Here is a 14,633-nt window from a genome sequence, read left to right on the forward strand (position 1 = left end):
CTGTCACAGTCGCGGGTCCGGGATGAGTTTGGGGTCACTCGCGGCTGGTCCCGATGCTGTCCCAGGCTGTCACAGTCGCGGATCCGGGATGAGTTTGGGGTCACTCGCGGCTGGTCCCGATGCTGTCCCAGGCTGTCACAGTCGCGGGTCCGGGATGAGTTTGGGGTCACTCGCGGCCGGTGCCGCTCCCGGTGCCGCTCCCGGTGCCGCTCCCGGTGCCGCTCCAGCCCCGCTCCCCGGCCGCGGCTCCTGCTCCAACCGTTGTGTGCAGCGCCGCCCCGCGGCCGCGGCCGCGCACTGCAGCGCGCTGGAAAGGATGCTCCGGCCGCGGAGAACAGCGAGCCGTGCTCAGCTCCCAGCTACTCCAAACTCACCGCCTGGCCTTTCGGCCCTTCCTCAGCTCCCAGCTACTCCAAACTCACCGCCTGGCCTTTCGGCCCTTCCTCAGCTCCCAGCTACTCCAAACTCACCGCCTGGCCTTTCGGCCCTTCCTCAGCTCCCAGCTACTCCAAACTCACCGCCTGGCCTTTCGGCCCTTCCTCAGCTCCCAGCTACTCCGAGCACACCGGCTGGCCTTTCGGCCCTTGCTCAGCTCCCAGCTACTCCAAACTCACCGCCTGGCCTTTCGGCCCTTCCTCAGCTCCCAGCTACTCCAAACTCACCGCCTGGCCTTTCGGCCCTTCCTCAGCTCCCAGCTACTCCAAACTCACCGCCTGGCCTTTCGGCCCTTCCTCAGCTCCCAGCTACTCCAAACTCACCGCCTGGCCTTTCAGCCCTTCCTCAGCTCCCAGCTACTCCAAACTCACCGGCTGGCCTTTCGGCCCTTCCTCAGCTCCCAGCTACTCCAAACTCACCGGCTGGCCTTTCGGCCCTTCCTCAGCTCCCAGCTACTCCAAACTCACCGGCTGGCCTTTCGGCCCTTCCTCAGCTCCCAGCTACTCCAAACTCACCGGCTGGCCTTTCGGCCCTTCCTCAGCTCCCAGCTACTCCAAACTCACCGGCTGGCCTTTCGGCCCTTCCTCAGCTCCCAGCTACTCCGAGCACACCGGCTGGCCTTTCAGCCCTTACTTATCCCACTGCCTCATTTCACAGTCACTGCCAAACCCAGTCTTTTATGTCAGCATCGAGTTGTTCCATTTATGACAGGGAATAGGAGCACATACACATAATCTCACTGCTCAGAAACTGTTTCCCTCTGTTGGATTCCCATTAGGGTCTCAGACGATTTACTGGTGTCTGGATATTGACTGTACTGGACTTCACAGGGGAAAAAAATGTAACCAGGAACTTTTTTTTTCAGTTTGAGAGAAAGCTCTCACATCTGATCATGGTCTGGGTCTGACTGTAATTGTGTAAAGCAGCTGCAGATCTTTCTTGTCATACAATTTAAATTCGATATCAGAGAACTGAAATAGCATTGAGCAACAGGGACGATAGAGCTCATTTAGAAAACTTATGTACGCTGAAAATCCTTAACCACAATTTTTTCAGACCATCCTATTCCAACAATACGTCACAGAGTATTTTGCACTTTCCAGACCTAGATTATTCACTATAACATGTTTGAAATAAAAATGCAGTTCAGTTGCATTTGAGATCCAAGTTGGAAAAACTGAAGTGATCCATGTAGTCATGCCAACAGAAATAATGCCTCATTTTGCTTGAAGACAACACAGCAAACACTGCTAAAAGCTGTCAGACACAGGACTGCTGTAAGATGATGTGTCCCTGCTCTGAAACAGGGCATAGCAGAGCAGATTAAGTTCTTTAAACATCAAGGAATACAGGTGGCTGACATCCCTTCTGATAGAGCAGCAACACATCTAAAATCCTGGCAAAATTATATGGCTAATAAAGAGAAGTAGAAGTGAGGTGCCTGATTTTTGGCACCTTTGGACCCTAAAACATTGCAGTATTTAATATTTTTTTTTCAGTTTTAGCTAGCTGAGATCCTGCACACAACAACATTAAATGCTAAAGGGGGCATCTCAACATTCTCTGTATTTCCTTTTTCCATTGATTTCTTTCCAAAGAAGGAAATTAAACAGACATAATACAAGTGATAGAATACAGATGAAGAAAATGCTTAATTACATCAGACACAATTTTGAAATCAGCAGCCCATGCATGCCAGGAAATATGGATTTATGTGGCATTTCAAATACAACACAATCTTTTGCCTTTCTCTATACTGAGACACTTTACAGATTTTTATTCATTAGCTAGAATTGCAAAGTACATCTCTAAAATGTGATTCAAATCTAATCAGCTCACTAAAAGCAACAAAATGGGGAAAGATAGTTGTGATATTTAGCTCAGGGTGTTACAACAAAAAAACCATAAAACATTATTCCCCTAACCCTAGAGAACGATTCACTAGGTCACACCAAAGGCGCAGTAGCACTGCCTGCTCACAGCCCCAGCAAAAGCACGAGGACAAGGCACAGAGATAGTGATACTCCTCAGTCATCACCAGCTTCCAAAAATTTCCTACTCAGGATCTTTGAAACCAGTAAATGTGCTTGAATTCAACAGTTCTTGGCAGTTGTTTCCTGCATGGTTTTGTCCAGTCACTTTTTAAGTATTAGCACTATTGGCTGACAAAATACCAAATTCATGTAGTGCCAGGATTGCTTTTGGAAAGACAATGGGCATTCTCAACATCCTTTTCTGAAATGGATTTCAAGGTTTTGCCTCAGTACCTTGAAACACAATGATCCAACAATTGGTCAGGGCTGAAAGCTTTTTATGTGGTCTCTATAGCACCATTCTGGTTCTGCATAAAACAATTTAATGACCATTTAAAGGCTGTTCTGCTGCATTCCGTTCAGACAGACACCACATTAACGTGCCGAACTGACACAAAGGTGGAAGTATTTTCCTTTCATGAGTGGTAAGACCAAAGGCTGTTGAGGTGAGTTACAAAGAGAAATATGAGAATTATTGCACAACCGGGCACTACAGAGCTGCTGCCAGTGAGGAGTGGGGACTGAAGGAGCTGCAGTTTTAAAAGCAAGGCTTATTCCGCAGCTGAGGCGTTGAAATCCTGGCTCTCCCCGGCCAGCACTGCTGGAGGAGAGCGCAGGTGCCCAGCGCCGGTAGGTGTCAGCAGCCGCCTCTCCCGGCACTCCATCCCCTCTCCCGGCACTTCCATCCCCTCTCCCGGCACTCCATCCCCTCTCCCGGCACTCCATCCCCTCTCCCGGCACTTCCATCCCCTCTCCCGGCATTTCCATCCCCTCTCCCGGCACTCCATCCCCTCTCCCGGCACTTCCATCCCCTCTCCCGGCATTTCCATCCCCTCTCCCGGCACTCCATCCCCTCTCCCGGCACTTCCATCCCCTCTCCCGGCATTTCCATCCCCTCTCCCGGCACTCCATCCCCTCTCCCGGCACTCCATCCCCTCTCCCGGCATTTCCATCCCCTCTCCCGGCACTCCATCCCCTCTCCCGGCACTTCCATCCCCTCTCCCGGCATTTCCATCCCCTCTCCCGGCACTCCATCCCCTCTCCCGGCACTTCCATCCCCTCTCCCGGCATTTCCATCCCCTCTCCCGGCACTCCATCCCCTCTCCCGGCACTCCATCCCCTCTCCCGGCATTTCCATCCCCTCTCCCGGCACTCCATCCCCTCTCCCGGCACTTCCATCCCCTCTCCCGCCATTTCCATCCCCTCTCCCGGCACTCCATCCCCTCTCCCGGCACTTCCATCCCCTCTCCCGGCATTTCCATCCCCTCTCCCGGCACTCCATCCCCTCTCCCGGCACTTCCATCCCCTCTCCCGGCACTCCATCCCCTCTCCCGGCACTCCATCCCCTCTCCCGGCACTTCCATCCCCTCTCCCGGCTCTCACATCCCTTCCTGGCACTTCCATCCCCTCTCTCGGCTCTCCCATCCCCTCTCCCGGCACTCCATCCCCTCTCCCGGCACTTCCATCCCCTCTCCCGGCACTTCCATCCCCTCTCCCGGCACTTCCATCCCCTCTCCCGGCTCTCCCATCCCCTCCTGGCAATTCCATCCCCTCTCCCGGCACTCCATCCCCTCTCCCGGCACTTCCATCCCCTCTCCCGGCACTTCCATCCCCTCTCTCGGCTCTCCCATCCCCTCCTGGCAATTCCATCCCCTCTCCCGGCTCTCCCATCCCCTCTTCCCTCAGCGGGACGGGATGAGGATGCCACTCGCAAACACTCTGGCCTTGCCCCAGTCCTGCTGTCTCCACATCACTCTGATCTGTTTATCAGTTATCAGTTTTGTTGTGTGTGTGGGGAGCAGCCCTGCTCAGCCCGAGCCTTTGGGACAGGGAGGTTAAACGGCTGCATTCTCACGAGGTGATAGGGCTGAGTTTAAGCAGGAGTTTCTCCTGGTGCTAACACCTTTGGCACTGTCCTGTCACATCCTCACTTTCCTGCAAATGCCAGAGCGAGAAATCTCATTTTGTATCTTGACTCATAACTGCACCTCATTTTTTATGAGAAAAATTCTGTAAAATTCAAGTCCCCTTGCTTCATCAGAGCAGATGGAAACAAACTGACAGACTGAATTAGATGTGTGGTTTACATATTTTCACTATTTAGATATCTCTGGCAGTGACCTGTGATCAAGTTCCAGATTTGTGGGATCTCTTCTCCAGCCTCCAGATTAATCTTGTGTCATTCAAAGGATGAAGATTGACTTAAATGTGACATCTCTGGATATTCTTATTGCTTACAGAGATATCCAATTCCTTGAGGTCTTTCCTTGCTATATTTCTTAAAAAGGAGGCAGGATCCCTGTCCTAATTTTGACTCATTGGTGGACATCTGGGATTGTGTACAACACAGGATGGGGTCTCCAATTTATTCAACAATATTTCATGTGATCCCACACTAACAAGGCCATGGCAGCATTTGCCATTTTTTTAGGAGCAAAACTGTATTCTTCCACAAAGTCAGCTGGGCTCCTCCAACCTCCAATTGTTTTCCCTAGGCAACAAGTCAGGCCCCAACACTTATGGCAGCTTCGGGCTTCTGTGGCAGAGACACCCTCAGCTCAGCCAATGCCAAAGGACGAATTATCTCTGCAACTTGCATGAAAAGTGCTCCAGCCAGATATATCCTTTCCTGTTACGTTGTTTTACGTGGTATTTCAGAAATCATATTTGCAGATCAATGAATTCAGTTACTTTAGTTCTCTGGATTTTACACTGAGGCTGAACCCAACATAAAACAGATTGGCAGATCGGGGCAAAATGAATTCCTATATTCTACAAGCTGTGAACAGTATATCACATCACCTCAGCATCAAAGGACTGATTCATGATCCTGGCATTTCTGAACTCAAGCAATTCTTCCTTGCTCAGATATGAGGCATTGCAGAAGCTGTGACAAGGGTCCAAAGTTCTGTCCATTTAATCTCAGTAAATTATGGCCCATTCATTTATCTTTCAGCTGTGTTATTTAAGAAAGACTACATTTTCAGGCAGGAACCTGAGCAGTGACATCTTGGTAGGCTGGTGGGACATGGCTGAGTTATGGAACATTTCCTCCCAAAATTCTGCAAGGTTACCTTGCAGAAGGTACCATGGCTTTTCTTGGTGCCACAGCTTTGCCAGTGTTGATTCTCGCTATCCCCAAGGTCACAAAAGGGGCCTGGGAGGAACTGCAGGCCGTGTTTACACTGGATTTCCCATTCCCATCCTGTTCTCCATGACCAGTGCACCCCTGCAGCTCAGCCAGAGGCACTCCTGGATTACACAGACCACTGGCACTTTACAGAAAGTTTTTGAATTTGGGCCATCTGCCATGTCCCATTAACTTCCACAAAGCCTAGCTCCACCACGAGGCTTTGAAAACCCAAATCCTAACACTTGTTTCTTCTTGACCTCTTTTGATCTTTCTTTCTCTTGCCATTAGCTGTGAGTTCAGAACCACAGCCAGAACAATCATAGTTAAAATGACTGCAGTACTTCCTGAAAATGCAACCAAAAAGGGGTAAATATAGAAATTTCATTTGGCTGTCTTGAGTACAGTACAAACCTTCTGATACCTGTGTATTTGAGCATTAGGATCTATACCTACATCCAGAACAAACAAGTCTTACCAGAAATCCTGGAACAAAATATTAAACTGGAAATTAAGCAATTCTACTGCTGAACAAGTACAATTTTCTCAGGTAGAAAAGAAAAGCAGGATATAAGCATCAAGTTCTGTCTGGTGTTTTACACTCTATAAAATAATTTTGTGCATATTGCTTTACAGGCAGATATTTAGAAAAATTTATTCTATTGTAACATATTTATGTACCCAAAAGGGTCATGTTCAAAACTACAAAGTAAGTGTACTTTGAGATACCCTAACAAAAGGAGATACTATTTTGCTTTTAATTAAAATCCATTAATTAGATATTATTTTATAGCATGTATGCTTTAAATTATAACTCATGTTGATTTTCAGGCATGAAAATCTGAGTGAAGGTGTGCATTTCCATGTGCTTAGTGGATAGAATATTTGCTATTGAAGGCAGCAAAATAAGTGAAGTACACAGGAAGTTCTGTTTGGTGAATTAAACAGACTCCTTCAAACTTAGGTGTAATATCACAATATTTACCAAAAAAAAGGTAATGCTGCAAATGAGAGCACATGCATGGAAAACTCTGCTTGCTACTGTTAAACTTCTCCATCTCCTTTACCTGTGTTGCCCCATTGTAGCTTTTTGCTTCCACTTTACCCATCCTTGTGACTCTTTTTCATAGGAAAACTCTCACTGATTTTTATCAGTGCAATACAGGTTTCCTCATGGCCATGGCTGCAGCATATGCAGTGATTCAAAAGGAATTACCCAGACACCAGAACAGCATGGTCTATAACACTGCCACCAGCCTGTAACATTTGAATATATTCGGGCCACAGAAACAATGATCTACAGCTCCTTTTTTTTTTCTTTTTTCCCCCCAGCTCACTGGTTTCTTTGTTTCTACATCCCATAATCTTTTCACTCTTCTTTGGCATGTCTAATTTAGAGAAGCCAGCACTCTTCCTCTTCTCATTAAATATGCTCAGAACACTTTGTATAAAATAAATAAAAATACTGACTAGTTTGAAAAGTGTATATTTTTGATGGGAGGAGGTTTAAAGCCAAGGCACTAATTAGCCAGCACAGATGCAGGAAGTTAGATTTTGATGATGTGATCATATGTAAAAGAAGATAATACACAGTCAAAGAGGGGAAAATGATGCATTATACCCTCAAGAAAAGGATTTGATTTGTTTGGCTTTTAAAGTCAAGTGCTGAAGCCGAAGGAGCTGAAACCCAGTTTTAATGCATGGAGAGAAACATCTGTGACAGGGATGGTCCAGAATATGCAACATATGGAATGATCAGGCAAAACCCCAGCTCAGCTTCAGAGGGGAAAACGCAAGCCTCCCCTGCAAGTGCAGATCCTACAGAAGATGCCGTGCAAAGGCAGGGTCAGTGGCAGGCAGCACACGGCGAGGTTTCAGATGGCAGGAGCACACCTGGCGAACATCTGCAATCCCGGCCGGGCCCTGCGCTGAAGCGGCTCTTCTCCCTCTCAGCAGCAGAAGCAGCCTCAGTTCCTCTGAGGAGCAGGGAAGGAGAAAGGCATCACTCCCCCGAGCAGAGCTGCGCAGTGACTGCTACCCTCTGCAATTCAGCAAGTGCTGCCCAAGATGGTTTTGCTGATAGTGCTGTGTCCACCTATGCCAAGGCTCATTGGAGGCCCGCTAACGGCAGGAGCACGGGCACTCAGAGCGGGTTAGACACTGCTCTGCTGCCCGTCTGCACACTCACCAGACAGCAGCGCTCTCAGTCTTCTCACTTGCCCTTTTTACCTTTATTCCAGGGATTTAGGTACTGAGCACCACTCAAAGCCCTGCCATAATAACTTTGTTTTTAGCAAATATTCACCATAATCATTCTATTCTTCTAGGACTGAGAGACAGGCAAAGAGCCTGCAGAGACAGGCAAAAAGCAAGTATCTACTTCAGTCTTTTTTTCCTTTGCCTCCTATGCTGCTGGACTTTGAAATTGCATATTTCAGTGACACCAGAAGTTTGCTAGAATCCATCGCTATATAAACTGATAAAGTGCAAGGCAACTTCATTTTTAGCAATGATTTAGGGTGCTGCCAAAGCTTTGTGCTTCCCAACAAAATGAGAGACAAATGTTGCATGCATAGCTCTTTCCTAATAATACAGTGTTCAAGCTTTTATCATGAATAGAAAAGAAAGCAGGTATTTATTAGAAAACTAGAATGCTTTAAAGGTAATTAAATTTGTTTACTCAACCACCCAGCTGGTTTGGTAGAAAAAGTAAATATTTCTTGGAGTTTCCAAAATATTGTTCACCAGTAAGAAGTTACTTCTGAAAACACCATTAAGAGGATTTTTACAAGGAGAAAAAGTGATAGGCAACATGATGGAACCCAGATTTTTTTCTTCTCTCTCCCAAAAGACCTTCTTAGGCTGAAGGTCAAAAAATGTCAGATGTTCTGCATTGGTTTTAGGCAAAGAGTTGGCAGTCCAAATTCTGGTTTCTTGCATGTGGTACTTAAGCACATTAAAAACATAAGACCATCTCCAAAAACTGTTTAATTAATATCTAAAGAGCCTTTTGGTAAAGGCAACTCTTACCTTTTCACTGAAATTTGAAAACATTTTTCCTTCACTCCCCTTGTACTTCTAAAAGTGGTTCTATGAGAGAAAGAAGTTAAATATTAATATCTTCTCATGTTTCTAAGGTGATATTCAAATAAATGTAATTGTCAGATCAGAGAAAGTAAATCTCCCATCATTCTTTTTTCCCATGATTTTTGAGGGACAGTTCTTTGTTTTCAGAAGAAAAGCCAGTGAGGCATCCCAGCTGCAAATCTAGTTGATATTAAAAAGTCTTCCAAAGCCTTGGATAAAACTCTTGCAAGGCATGCCAGTATCATTACACCAGTTTTCTGACAAAACCCAAGCTCCTGCTATTTTTTTAAAAGTGTGTAATTATAGTCAGAATTTTTAAACATTGCCCCTTTTGTGTCCTGCTCAAGGCTGCCCAGTATCAGACACAAGTTGAGTCTGGTTATTCTGATTTCCCAGTCTGTGAGTAGGATTTTCCCCTTGGCAATCACAGATGAATATTGCTATTTACTCCATTATGCTTTTTGGATACCCGAGTGACAAACACTTCATTTAGTAAATAGCTACCATTTGTTAATACTCCTTGTAAAGCAGTGCAAAACACTTGGAATTAGATGTCAGCGGCATCTTAAACCAGGGCTAGAGGCCTGCCAGGAGCAGGGAGGAGGCTCACAGTCAGCACTATTTACAGTTGCCATTTCCCACCACTAAGAGAGGAATGTGCTTTGGAGCTCCCCTGCATTCCTGCCTTTCCCCAGCCTCCTTTTAATGCCTTCGGATTCATGAATATACAACTGGCTGCTGATTCATGAATATACAACTGGCTACAGCACAGTAAATCTGTGTGAATCGCACGGGCTGTTCGAGGTGCAGCACTAACGTCCAAATGACACAGCAGCACTTAAGGCAGCTCTCACATGAAATATCCTTTAAAAGCTCTGAATATAGAACTAGGCAATGCTGTGATGGCTGGAGTGGAAAATCAGATCCCTGCATGTCAAAAACCAAAATAATTGTACCAGAAATAAAGGCAGACTCAGAAGGGCTATTAAGGAAAACAGAAAAGAAGCTTTCTTTTAATTACTGAAGTGAGATATCCAAATAATTACAAGACTACATCTGTATAATTGAAAACTCTACCACATAATATAATGTGTGCTAAAATAAAAGGCAATAAAGCATTAAAGTTCATGTGACATTTTAATCAGAAAGCCAAATAAATGCATTAGTAAACAGAATTGACTTAGGCAATTATTTTAGGTTTTAAAAATTTATTTGTTTACCATTACTTCATCCTTGAACTTGTACCATTAATATCAAACACTGTTTCCCAGCGTGTCCATGAGAATATTCTCAGGGTATTTGAAAGCAGCTGAGAGGTAAGTGCTTATGAGATACAGGCTTACGAGAGATAACTGGCAACACTGCAATATAAACTTGCACACACAGTAAACAGGAGGAGGACACAACAGCAGACTTTACAGCCTCGGTGTAGCACCCCAAGGTCTGCACCCACGCTGTTACTCTGAATTGCAGCTGTTGGAACCCCAGAGCACCATCACAGCCCTCACCTCACAGACAGGGGGAGGCTCCTGCTCTTTGTGAGCTGGTGTTTGGACATGGGAAGCAGCAGGAGCAGAGAACAGCAAGGTTTGACTGACCCCCTTTGCTGAGCTGTCAGCTGCTGGGCACAGGTGTTTTACACCCCCAGGCCCTCACTTTTGGGTGACCCCCACATATTAGCTTAAAAGAACAGGTGGTATTTGGCTCTGACATCTGCAACTTTGGATTGTTGCAGAAATTGGACAGAGCTTCTCCAAAGGGAAATCCAAGAGTAAGCCCTCAGCTTTCTGTAGTAAGGAAATCAACTTAAGCTTTTGCTTTACCAGAGCTTTGCACCTTGGTGTAACTGCTTATACCCACTGAAATCCAATATAATGGCAGTGTCTGCCCCAAATTGTACAGTTCTGATTTCTACAAAGCCTTCAGTGCTACTGTGAGAAGACTTGAGTCGTTACTTGAGTGCAGTTTATTAATAATGAAAACATACATGTACACAAAAAGCAGAATGATGGATCACAAGTTTTATAGATCCTGCTCTGCAGGATGCAGTCAATAGTGAAAAATGTCATTATTTCCTGGTAATGAAAAGTTGCCTGTGGATATTTATCATTAATATGCCAACTATTTGTTTTCATCTGGAACTGCCAATTTGCAAGCTGGGACATACAAAAAACTGGTTCCTGACAACTAAGACTTAAATTATTGAAAAAAAGTTGCTTACATTTTCCTAACTATAAAAAATCATGGTCCATCTTGTGTGCTATGCAGGAGGCTATCACTGCTCATATTTTATAGCTCAGCTGATAGCCTTGTATCTGAACTCAGCTTCTTTCTGTGCCTTGCAGTGGTCAGTGGTCACAGGGCAGCCCCAGCACTGTTTCCATTCATGTCCAAACAAAGCACACTAAGATTGTATTCATTACTTTCAGTGTTCCTCTAGTCACACTACTGTTAGTTAATCAAGCAGTGTGCATCAACTCGCTTGATGAAAAAACCTGCTGGAAATATCCCATTCCCACACCAAATCCATGCACTGCTTATACACTGATTAATTATTCATTCATTTTGAAATACACTGTTAAGATAGTCAAGACTTCCTAACTTGTAGTAAGTATTTAAAAGAAAGTGCAAAGCTATTTTAGGACATGAAGAACAAAACAATTACTGTTCCTGTATTTTTTTCCCTGGAGTCCCTTCTATGTCAAAAAATATTTCTTCAGACAAAGGAAAGTATTATTCTTAGAAGATATCCCTAGGAAAAAAAAACAAAAAAAACTTGTGTCCTCAGTCTTGGAGCTAAACTCCATAAAGCCAGAATAAGCTTCAAATATCTGGTTTCATTATTTATGTAGGGGAAATTAGATCTTAAAATTCACCTACAGCCTCTTAGCACTGTCTTAGAGGTGCAGAGTAGGCAAGGTAAGAATAGTTCATTTTCCTTTCAAAGATGATGTTAATCTTACTCTGTGCACATCTAACAGGACTGAGCACAGGGGAAGAACAAAAGGAAGACAAATGCTTCATCTGCCCTACCCTAGAACAGCAAAACATTTCAGAACAGAGAGATCAGTTAAAGAACAGATCCATTTTTTCTCTAAACAACTTTAAACCCAAAATTTACCATGACAATCAGCTTTCAAAACTTCATTGACAAAAAATAACGTCTCAGAAGCCCAGGCCTATTTCTTATAACCTTTGGTCAATAAGAAAAAAATCACCTTTTGTTTTGATGTAACAGAACCTGTTCTACAGCTGTTGTTTATCATCTCAAGCACACTTTTATCAACCAAAATGCAATATCAAAGTATCTGATGTGTTTTAGAGAAGGAGGCATTATTGACATTTCCATATATTAGAAGCTGAGGGAAAATTGCATACTGATGATAGCAGAGTTGTTCCAGAAAAGGAGGAATAAGAAACCATTTAAGATTTTATTAGATATTTTCTGGATGTTGGATTACCCAACTTTAACACTGGCATAAGGAAAGCATTTCCTAGCTTTGATATTTTCTGCCCTCCATTTACTGCAGATGCACATTTTACCAGACAAGATGGTTTGGCTGCTTTTACAGATGGTCAGCCCCTTCCAAAAACTCTCCTGATGAAATCTTAAGCCCAAACAGATGAACAGCAGGTCATAGCTTAGTTTCAATACAGATAGATTTAATTTTTGTTAACATACTAGTCCTCTACTACCAAGCAGATATATAAAAGTTCATAAAGTAAGCAAACCATCATAGAATTATAGAATGGTTTGGGTTGGAAGAGTTAAAGCCCATCCAGTGCCACCCCTGCCATGGCAGGGACATCTCCCACTGTCCCAGGTGCTCCCAGCCCCAGTGTCCAACCTGGCCTTGGGCACTGCCAGGGGTCCAGGGGCAGCCACAGCTGCTCTGGGCACCCTGTGCCAAGGCCTGCCCACCCTCTCTGTAAAAAAATTCTTCATAATATCTAATCTAAACCTACTCCCTTTCATGTTCTGTGTGATTTATTTTCCCAAAAGATAATTTTGCATTAAGAAAATTAAAGCTGCTTTCCAATCACTACTGCTTCTTTTAAAATCAGGATTAAATGGCAATTACTTAGGAAGAAGCACTATGCTTAATTTGCTCATTTGCAGTGCTGCCAAGCAGCACACTAACTAGATAGTTATCAGCTGTAAAAACCTTATTGAGCAGAAATAGGAATTAATTAAGGTTGCACATCTAGAATCAGAGGGTCAGCATCCCAAGGCTGCCTGAGGACTTTTTGTCCTAGAGGTGATTGCACTCAGGATGCTCTCAGGAAGTTCTCTCAGTGGGGAATCTTTTATTTACCACTTACAGCCACCATATGACTAAATAGCATGGTTGCAAATGAAGTTAAAATTGCTCATTTATTAGAAGACCTTAAGTTTTGAGTCCAGACTTTCCTGTTGTGTAATACATAAAAACTGTCTGTGATGGCAGCAGTCTAAAAACAAACACTAGGGCTGCTGGAGCTTTTCATTTCTATTGTACATGCAGTACCAAGCCATATCTGTAAGGGCTGACTGTTAAGAGATCTCACAGAGTGGTAGTTACACACTTGAAGAAAAGAGAACAGCTTTGAAGTTTCACACCATTTGGACATCATCCACCCAAGTACAGCCTTTTCTTCTGGGATGCTTACGTTGTATCTTACTAAAAATAAATCTCAGAACTTGCTAATGACCCAGCTACTCAGGAAGAAAGTCTTGGCATACCAGTAAGAAATGGTCATACCAGTAAGAACTGCTCTTGGAATGTCAAAGTAGAAGGAAAACCACAGAAATGATAATTTAATTCCCATTTTAATTGAAAACTACTTCAGCAAAGAAGAAGTAGAACCAGACCCCTAAAACGTGACTCCACCAACAGCCCAAAAGGACGTTTTAAAGACAAACGAAGCCCAGCCGTGATGGAAGCACGAGCCGATGAAGAGTTTGCCCTCGCAGGGCAAGGCCAGACCGGCACCGACGGGCGCCACGTCGGCCTCGCCGGACTGGCTTCCCCCCACGCGGGCACACAGCCGGCCCCGTCGCTCCTGCTCACCTGGCAGGTCACACGAAAGAAAACATTCCTTCCTGCTGCCCACCCAGCACGGCAGGGGCATCGTTACCTGGGGGAGGCAAACCGGAGGGGCCATCCCGCTGTCCGGGGGTACCTCGGCCGTGCCCCCTCACGCCCGTCAGGCCCTGTCTGGGCGCGGCCCTCGCGGCCCTCACGGCCCCTCGGCCGGCCAGGGGTCTGGGCACCCATGGGCAGTGCCAGGGCTCGGGCAGGCTGGGGGACTCAGTGCCAGGGCTCGGGCAGGCTGGGGGACTCAGTGCCAGGTGTGAGATGAGCTCCCTGGCGCGGGCCCCACTCACCTGGAGCACCCGGGCGGAGGCGCGGATCCGTGAGGGAGGCCGCGACATGGAGGGCTGGTCGTGGACTTGGGCAGAGGCGTGAGGTGAGCTGGGATCGCCACAGGGACGTTGGGCTGGGAGCTGTGAGCATCCCATTCCCTTGGCAGCAGGGCTGCAGGTGGGGCTGCCCCTCACACCTGTGTGGGAGGAGGGAGGAGGTCCTGGAGTAGGGATGGGGGTACCCCTGGGGCTACCTGTGAGTACCTGCCCAGCTTGGCACTGGCATTTCCGTATTCCAGAAGCTGAGGGAAAACTGCATATTGATGATAGCACAGTTGTTCCAGAAGAGAAGGAGTAAGAAACCATTTCATATTTTATTAGATGTGTTCTGGATGTTGAACTACCCAACTTTAACACTGACATAAGGAAAACATTTCCTAACTTTGGTATTTTCTGCCTGGCAGAAGGTGGTGGCACGGCCAAGCTGAGTGACCCGTGGGGCTGGGCAAGGAGCAGAGTTCAGAACAGTGGGCAGGCTTTGTAGAGAAGGAAAACTACACCAGGCTGTACACCAGCAGCTGCTCTCAACTAAATTACACTA

The 14,633-nt window shown here is 45.7% G+C and overlaps 1 long non-coding RNA gene across 2 annotated transcripts in view; it reads right to left on the bottom strand.

The window, feature by feature from the left end:
- LOC137484485 (uncharacterized) overlaps positions 1–13,905 on the bottom strand; it is a 53,664-nt gene extending 39,759 nt beyond the window's left edge. For both annotated transcript variants that reach the window (XR_011004897.1, XR_011004896.1), the window contains exons 1-2: positions 13,804–13,905; positions 8,629–8,688 (exon numbers count right to left, since the gene is read on the bottom strand). This is a non-coding gene — a long non-coding RNA (uncharacterized lncRNA). The remainder of the gene's footprint in view (positions 1–8,628; positions 8,689–13,803) is intronic.
- Between the last annotated feature and the right edge of the window lie 728 nt (positions 13,906–14,633).

Source organism: Anomalospiza imberbis, chromosome 18 (assembly GCF_031753505.1).
Source record: "Anomalospiza imberbis isolate Cuckoo-Finch-1a 21T00152 chromosome 18, ASM3175350v1, whole genome shotgun sequence".
Classification (NCBI taxonomy): Eukaryota; Metazoa; Chordata; class Aves; order Passeriformes; family Viduidae; genus Anomalospiza; species Anomalospiza imberbis.